The sequence below is a fragment of the Macrobrachium nipponense genome, chromosome 32 (genome assembly GCF_015104395.2).
Source record: "Macrobrachium nipponense isolate FS-2020 chromosome 32, ASM1510439v2, whole genome shotgun sequence".
NCBI classification, from domain to species: Eukaryota; Metazoa; Arthropoda; class Malacostraca; order Decapoda; family Palaemonidae; genus Macrobrachium; species Macrobrachium nipponense.
Genome location: NC_061094.1, coordinates 67,485,547 through 67,495,502, shown reverse-complemented (window position 1 = coordinate 67,495,502; position 9,956 = coordinate 67,485,547).

Here is a 9,956-nt window from a genome sequence, read left to right as displayed (position 1 = left end):
TTGGAAACAAAAACTGATAAAAGGTCTACGAGATGGACAAGCTAATTTTAGAAAGTGCAGGAGTTCCGCAGGTCAGATAACTGTCTTGAAACACCTTGTGCCGCAGTGAATAAAAAAAAACTCCTCTGTTGGCTTTACTTGATTACGAGAATATATTTGACGTGTCTACAGACCGTTAGATATGTAAAACTAATTGAAAGTAGCCATATTAGAAATACAGCAATGGTCACTTGAACAAGGATATTTACAAGGCGATCAGGAATTTGACGAATCGCTAGTGTGACCAAGGAACAGCCCCCAGGCTCCCGACGATGCTGCCATCAAGCTCTTTCCCCAGAATAAGTACGCACTTTGTTGCTTCTTCGATGAGAACATTGTACCCTCAGATCTTGCCACTCATGTAGAAGAACTGCAGAACTGCCAACTTTTGCGTATGGAGTAACCCAACTCCCCCTACTTGAAATTAAAAGAAGATGACTATTTACAATTTCAATTACTCTGAAGTGGAATGCCTCCATTCTTACACTGGGATGCACTCTACAAGTTTTCAAACCGCCTCTCTTGCTACCTGCAAGAATCGCCATTATATCCAACACCATCAGGTATATAATGGTAATCCGTCACGCCAGGGGATAGTCAATGTCACGGAAATTACCGACTTGGTACCTTATCATCATCACCTGAAATTAACTTGAAGTGCTGAACATCCTTAGCAACTCTTGAGAACATAAATCTGGTTAAAGAAAGAAAAAAGGTGTCAAGTTTATCCTTACCGCATCAAGATTCTAATAAGAATTTAATTTCGTCTTTCAAAGGAAGGTTTTAACTAACACGATTATATTATTATTATTATTATTATTATTATTATTATTATTATTATTATTATTATTATTATTATATATTTTTTTTTGCTCTATCACAGTCCTCCAATTCGACTGGGTGGTATTTATAGTGTGGGGTTCCGGGTTGCATCCTGCCTCCTTAGGAGTCCATCACTTTTCTTACTATGTGCACCGTTTCTAGTATCACACTCTTCTGCATGAGTCCTGGAGCTACTTCAGCCTCTAGTTTTTCTAGATTCCTTTTCAGGGATCTTGGGATCGTGCCTAGTGCTCCTATGATTATGGGTACAATTTCCACTGGCATATCCCATATCCTTCTTATTTCTATTTTTAGATCTTGATACTTATCCATTTTTTCCCTCTCTTTTTCTTCAACTCAGGTGTCCCATGGTATTGCGACATCAATGAGTGATACTTTCTTCTTGACTTTGTCAATCAACGTCACGTCTGGTCTATTTGTAATAAATACATTATTTGAACAGATAATTATATATCTGTAAATAGAATCCATGACCTGAGGGGTCATTGGTGAATTAGGAGCGTCCTACGTGACTATCACAAGTCTAGATCACGCTGTGCAATGCTTGCAATAGCCTGGTTTACGTTTGTTTGAAAACATCATCGATTCATGAATTTGTTAAATTTTCATAACACCTTCCATGGGAAGCGGTTGACCTGTTAACCTGCGCCGGAAACTTGTAACTTCCGAGCCGGCGGACTACTTATGTCTTTTTATGTGAATCGCTGAGATAGCTAGTGTTTCGCTATCGACGCAATGCTTTAAGAGTTCAGTTCTATTCTAGTGATCAAACGGAACGGTCTCCTGACCGAACCATCCCTCTTGTGATGGAGTTAAGAAATAAAGTTGTTTTAAAGTTATCAACTTCTCCGTTTGAATCATCTCCCTTATTCTAAGAAGAATCCACTATACTAAGATACAACGTAGGAGAGAAGAAAAGAAGAACCAGTAATGCTTACGAACAACAGTCGTAAGAAAAGACAACCAGTCTTTCGCCAAAGCGGAAGAACTTACACTGGTGGCAGCGATAAAGAAGACCAACTTTAACAAGAACCATATCAGCCGACAAAAGAATTTCAATCATCGGGGCCCAGCTATAAGTCAATAATAAACTGAGGAAACGGGATCTTCAATCAACGCAACTGTAAACATTCTATGAAGACGAAGATATGTCCTTCATCGAGAAGAATACAAGCATCAACATCGACGTTTGAGTGACTGTTATCACATATCTCCAACAAGAATCAAAACCGGTACGAGCAGCATCGAACATCAACAGAAAGAAGAAACAATATAAAAGGAACGCAACATCACAAGCAAGGACGTGGAGATTAGGCCAAGAGGAAGTGACACGAGAGAGAGGGAGGCTGTGACGTCATCACGACATTGAGCGACTTCCAACGCGAGAGAGAGAGGCTGTGACGTCATCGGAACGTCATCAATCTTTCCCCATATAAACCAGAGCTAAGTAGAACTTTATCTATTCAGGTTTTTTTTTCAGTGAAGTGTTTTACATCAAGAGTCAATCGTCCAGCATTCTGGGGGTGAGTTATTCGCAATCTTAATCTTCATTCATTACAGGAATCAATCTTCAACTACGAGTTCTCGCCCGCAGATTCTTTTCTCGTTGTTGCTAATCGCTTTTTCTTGCAGGAATTCTCCGTATAATATCTTTATCAAATTATCTGTATTTATATTACCATTTTTGGGGGATTTTCCTATTATTTGCAACACATTTTTATTTTATATTGAATATGCATTTGCGCAGTGGACGTTCGTATCTATACAGTGCTAGTGAAACAGTTAGGAATCGTATCAGTCGGAAAAAACACGAATACAAGAGGAACACCTATAAAACCAAAAATCCAGTAGTAAAATTAACTTGGTTCAGGACACTAATTTTTCCTGTTCAAGGTCCTGGAGGTAAATATAGTTATGGGTTCTTCGAGTTCTACGTGTAACCAAGCCTCTATGGCTCAGCCTAGTGTTGTAGAACGGGAGGCAGTAATTGCCGACCGGTTAAATGAACATCAGGAAAACTTACGTAACTCCACGTGGGTTACAAGATCCAATATTGCAGTGAATGTTTTCATACACTTGATATATCTAATCTGTATGGCAGTCATGTTGCCTGTAGCATTAGTGAGGTGTTGTGTTAAAAAGCTAACGCCTGACAGTACGGAACTAGATGTGTATAAACAAATAAAAAAACACATGTCGAAATGTACTGACCTTGATCCCTTGCTTACTCAAGCTTTTGCAAAATATGAGGATAAGCGACAACAAGTAGACGAAGTTAATAATAATCAAGCAGCAGGGATGACTTGTTACAATTGCAATAGGCCAGGTCACATAATGTCAGACTGTCAGACGCGTTTTTGTTCAATTCATAACTGTACCACACATTCATATAATCGTTGCTTCTCGCGGAATCAACAGCAGAATCTTAATCACATGCAAACAGTTGCCAATGAAAACAAAAAGAAGGGTCCTCAGTACTATAAATAGAAACAAGCAAACAGTAGTGCTGCTCAACAGCAGAAACAAACAAATCGTGCTTCAGGTACCTCTGTTCCTGGGCCGTCTAGCCAGAACTCGCAAGGTCAGGCGAATTTTCAAGAAGTGCAAGACAAAGCAAATACCACGTAGTAAGCTCCAAGGGGGGAGAGGACGATGTTGGGTCATTAACATCAACATCCTTTGTATCAAATAATCAGTTTAATCATTTATCAGATCATTGTGAGGCAATCGATTTTCCTATGAAACACACGGCCGAATCCAAAAAATCTGTGCAGGTTCCCGTAGATTTGCAACAAATTCACGCAATTATAAGTCAAGACGAGTTACGACCAACCTTACATGCAGTAAATTTGGACCATAAGTCATTTACTTTGTTCTTTGATTCTGGTAGTCCACGTAATATCATGGATTTGAGGACGAGGACTCATCATTTACTCTTTTCAAACTTCCCTATAGAGAAGTCCGGAGTAAGACTCTCGGGTATAGGAAATAATGAATTAAATGTGGTAGGAGTAACTCATGTTCAGTACAAGGTCGGTAAGCGCACGTTTTCCGATACCTTTATCGTTGTGCAAAACATTAATATGTATCCCGCAGTAATTATCGGATACCCATCTATGGGCAATCAAAACATTACATTAGCCCCTGCAAAACACGGCGTGTATATCAAAGGAAAATTCTATAAGTCTTCTAATACCCTAAAATCAGTTTTAGATAATAAGGAGCCAGAAAGTGTAGTAACATATATCGAAGAACCAATCACTTGTCTCAGAACCAAGAAATAATCCATGCGACCCAACAGAATTCTCGCTCACCCGTAATATCAGCTTTCACGCAAACTCTCGAGCCTAACGTAACTTCGAACATATTAGTGCGTGTAAAGAAAACCTTGCCGGGATCTGGAATGTTAATCCTTTCCGACACTCTGAAAACACACAGATTATCCGTCACACAAGCCATTTATACAGTCGGCTCACAACAACAATGTAACATCGAAGTCTGTAATCATTTGAATACCACTTTAGTAATCCACAAAAATCAACATATCTTGGATGTGGAAGTTTATGAACATCGCATTCTTACCGTAGCTGAGATCAATCACGCTCAATCAGTTGTAGATGAAGCCCTTTTGCAATCTATAAAAAATAAAATCAATAAGGACATTCAAGAAGAAGAAATTCAGCAGAAATTTTTTAATCTTGTAACTGAATATCATGATGTTTTTTCCACTACGGATGGAACCTTAGGAAAAACGGATGTCATCGAGCATCAAAGGACAAACAGAAAGTAATCTATGTACCTTCGTACAGACTTCCTATGAAATTCCAGAATGAGATAACTGAGGAAGTAGGTAAAATGCTAAAAGAAGGAGTCATTAGGAAATCAAACAGCCCTTATAATTTTCCGTTAATAGTAGTACCGAAAAAAAAAAATCGAACTTGGCGGATATGCGTCGATTTTCGTCGCTTAAATGAGGAAACAATCCCTGACCGATTCCCAGTGCCATGTACTGACAATATTCTATCTTTACTAGGTCAGAACAAATATTTTACCAGTTTGGACTTACTAAAAGGCTTCCATCAGATTCCGTTGGAAGAAGAGAGTATCCCATACACTGCCTTCAGCACAGCCAGGGGACATTATGAATTTTTGCGTATGCCTTTTGGTTTACGTTGTGCTCCCATAACTTTTACTAGAATGATAAACATTGTGTTTGGAGACTTGTTAGGAGATATCCTACATGCCTATATGGACGACCTAGTAATCTTTTCTAATACCTTAGAAGAACATCTCCATAAATTAGAGTTAGTGCTACAAAGACTAAGGCAGCATAACCTAAGGGTAAAGATAAGTAAGTGTGAATTTTTTAAAACAGAATTAGTCTATTTAGGTTTCACGGTGTCTAGTCAAGGCCTTAAAGTAGTCCCTGATAAGGTATCAGCTATCCGTAACTTTCCGATACCTACTAACGTCAAAGGAATACAGCAATTTCTGGGATGTAGTGGCTATTATCGCCGCTTTATACGCAACTACTCAATCATAGCCGCTCCCCTAACCGATCATATAAAGAAGGGCGTAGATTTCATATGGTCTGAAAAACATCAACAGGCGTTCGATACATTGAAAGATGAACTGTGTAGTTCTCCTATCTTGAAATTTCCTGACTTCGGTAAGGAATTCTTTATTGCAACAGACGCCTCAGACCTAGGAGTAGGTGGTGTATTGCTTCAACAATATGATAAACAGTTTTTCCCTATAGCTTTTTATTCACGTAAACTGAGACCTTCCGAAAGTAAATATGCAGTAATAGACAAGGAAGGGCTCGCTATTGTTAATTCACTAGTGCATTTTAAGTTCATAATATACGGTTATCCCGTCAAGGTTCTCACTGATCATAAGCCCCTAACCGACTTCTTTAAAGGCTTTAGTCACAGCCCTAAGCGAACTCGGTGGCATATAATCATCCAGGACTTTGGCGCGAGGATCGGGTATTTACCTGGGAAAGCAAATATCATTGCTGACGCATTATCACGCAACCCCTCGTCATCTTGTACAGAGCCATTAGCTGAATTGATAGATATCTCAACCTCCACGCCCATTGTTAAAACTATATCTGAACAGAAGATCTGGGCTGGAGTGCTGAACTATTACAGACGGAACAAAGAAAAGATCAGCAAATAGAAAAAATCATAAATGCGTTAAACGGAAATCCGAAGGAAAAGGAATATGTAAAGTATAAGCAGCAGAATTATATAATCAAAGATAATATCCTGTGTAGATCCGTGACGAGGAAAACCCGCAACACACCACAGTTGAATAACAACCAGGTACCTATTTCACTCTTACCCACTGTCTTAAAATGGTTGCATGAAAATCCACTGCATGGACACCCGGGTTTTTCCATCATGTCACAGAAAGCCAAATCTTTATTTTATTGGCATACGATGCTTACAGATATAAAAAAGCACATAGCTAATTGTCGCACTTGTCAAGAATACAAAGGGCACACGAAGACACCTGTCAGCCTAGGGGCTTATACCCGTGCCAAATCAACCCTTTTGAAAGAGTACACTTAGATTTATTAACAGGGTTTTACGAGTCAGACAGAGGAAATAAGCACCTCCTAGTAATCATAGACGCCTTGACTCGATATACAGAACTGATAGCGCTTAAACAAAACCGCAGTCGAGTGCGCTAGGAAGTTTTACGAGTGCTACATTTGTAAATACATGGAATTCCAACACACAATCATATCAGACTCGGGCGGGGAGTTCAATAATCATTTCCTTAACTCCTTGTGTGATTCCTTTGTATAAAGAAAATCAATATCCATGATCTATCACCCAGAGTCTAATGGGCTAGTGGAAAGGGCAAATCGTAAGGTTTTAAACATTTTAAGGGTCACCTTAGGGGGACAGACCCCAACTGGGACATTGCCATACCTGCGGTACTAAGCAAGACACTTAATCACTCATATCATGTGTCTATTAAAATGACACTGAACGAGGCACTGTACGGTATCCCAGCTAGAACACCTTTCCATGTATTAACGCCTACAACCAATTTATCAAATCCTCTAAAGCAGGGATGTCCAACCTTTTAATTTAATGGGCCTCATTGCCAAACTTAAATATTTAACTGGGCCGCAAAACCCCAGAATATCTGAATACATTTTAATGAAAAATGACAATATAAACAAAACAATGGTGCATTACACTTTATTCCAACATTGTAAATATTGTAATGTTTATATGTAGCTATACATAGAAAAAAAACATTAAATTTAATTAACCAATATTAATTTAATGAGACCTTTTGACTTTGTTTCTAGAATTTAATGAAAAAATGACAATATAAAAACAAACCATGTGAATAACACTTTATTACAACATTGTAAATATTGTTGAAATGTTATATATAGCTATACATAGAAAATAACCCATTAAATTTTATTAACCAATATTAATTCAATGAGTTTTACTTTTGACTTTGTCTGCCAGAAATTTATGAAAAAATTACAATATAAACAAAAACCCAATGTGATTACAACTTTATTAAAACATTGTAAATATTGTAATTTTTATATGTAGGTATACATATAAAATAACCCATTAAATTTAATTAACCAATATTAATTCAATGAGACTTTTGACTTTGTCTTACAGCCATAATGTTTTCAATATTTGCATCGAAGGATGTATTCTTAATTCTAAGAATGTTTTGCTAAAGTCTGCAGTCAACCTATTCTTCTGCAGTTTTAATGTTTTTCATACTGGACAAAAAACTGCTCGCAAGAGTATGCACTTCCCCACATACATAATAATTTTCTAGATAATTCTATAATTTGATTGAATTCATTGAGAGAATGCAATTTCTTACAAAATAAAGGAATGTGTGCTCTCTATGGAAAGTTTTTAAACCCTCCCGACTTTGCAGCTCGATCAGTTCAAGTTGGTACTCACTACATGATAAATTTGCTAAAAACTAATTTTTTTTTTTTAATGAGAGTCGATAGTGGCCGCATCCAAACACTGAGTGGGCCTCAATGCGGCCCGTGGGCCGCAGGTTGGACATCCCTGCTCTAAAGGATGTTGTGGATGCAAGCATAAGTCGATATAATATACTTCGTAAGAATCTAGAAGAAGCACAAATTATAATGAAAAGAAATCATGATAAAATATAGCTAAGCCAACTAGAACATATGCCGTGGGCGATAAGGTATACATACAAGTATACTACGTAAAGGTCTAAATTACAAACTGACACCTAAGTTTGAAGGCCCGTTTAACATTTTAGAAACATTAACGGCCAATAGATTTAGGGTTCAAAACGTATCCCAACCCACTGATATGAGAATCGTTCCATTGGCACATATCAGAAACTAAAGAAGGGTAGATGGAGTGAGGGAAATGTGGTTGTATTTATGAAACTTGTATAATAATTTATATATATATAAATCTATCATATTTGTATGTAAACATATTCTTTAACATGAGTTATTACATATATTTTACTCATTACAGGTTTCCAAATGAATCTGTTATTGTTAGGAGTGATATTGTTCGTTCAGACATCTTTGTCGTGTGGAAAGAGCGCTAAAACGAAAGAAATAGAATTTAATCATGGCACTATTATCAAAAGAACCGAAGACATTTTTATTACATCGAGTAATATAGTCATAGAAGTGGATATGCAGGCGATCTTTTTGCCTGAAGATGACGTCCTTAACCTAAAGAATGACCTGTTGAGGTTTGCTGTTCGTTAGGGGAAATGCACCAACGTTATTTCATGCTAACTCAGAGATTTCGCTAGCTCAAACCTAAGCGTCGTGGAAATGTTATCTTACGACTTGCATAAACCAAAAAACCGCTGAGGCAGAGGAACTTGCTCGGGACTGCTGATGTGGTCTGTGCGGCACAATACTCTCGAACGTCGCAAACCCGCTTATTTTTGCTGGACTAAACATCTTGGGATCTGTTGCGAGTTTAGGCTTAGGAATTTCAAATCGCCTTAAGATAAATAATCAAAATAAAAGAATTGAGTTTTTGCAACACAAAACCGAATTAGCTTTGTCCGAACTTCGCAGCCAGTTATCCTCAATCAATCAAATAATGAGTTTGGTGAACGAACATTCTAGTAATATCGATCAGATTATGGAAGTTCAACACTTGCTGGCTACGTTAGCTTATTATAGTTCGAAAATAGATCATATTCGTGTCAAAATATCACATTTTATTGAGAAATCAAAGGACTATGTAGAAGCTATTACGTCAGCAACAAAGGGTGTGTTATCTCCACACCTTATGCCTATTAAGGATCTGACTTTAACTTTGGAGAACGGACGGGAGAAACTAGGTTATATTCCTTTATTAGACCCCCATAAAATAGTTTTATTATAGCCTAATATCTGTCAGCGTTGAAAATTATAGGATTATGATCACTATCCCTTGTGATTCTTCCGATGCTTGGCAATCATACAAAATAGCACCGTTTCCAACTTTCATGATGAATAACTCAAGTCCAGTAATATCCAATTTGACGGGACAGGTATTGATTTCTCCTGATAGGAAATCATTTACAGTCATTAAAGACTTAGATAAACTCACTCACTGTTCAGAAGCCATGAATAATAAAGTTTGTACAGCTGACTCTTTTGAATTCTATCCTATATCAATGGATTCATGTGAGTTAGGCATAGTGCTAAACGGTTCTCTCTCCCATACACGCGAAGGTTGTCTGCATACGTTTATTCCCTTTTACAATAATAAGTTCAATTACAGAATGAACAATGGCTCCTGGATCCGATACGACAAAGACGGTTTTCAAGTGTCATGCCCGGACGGGACCACCGCCCATTCCCAAGTCTTTGTAGCAGCTGATGGCTGTACAGGGACATCTACAAACTACACGGTCAGAGGGATCAACACGATAATACGTGAGAGGTCTTTTTTCGCGAACTACACCTGGGCAACTACAATTATCCCATCACTACCTCTCCCATACAACACGTGGGTGGCTCATCGTTTGACGCAACTGGCTGAGATGGACCACGCGTTACCGACTTATGCAGGAGG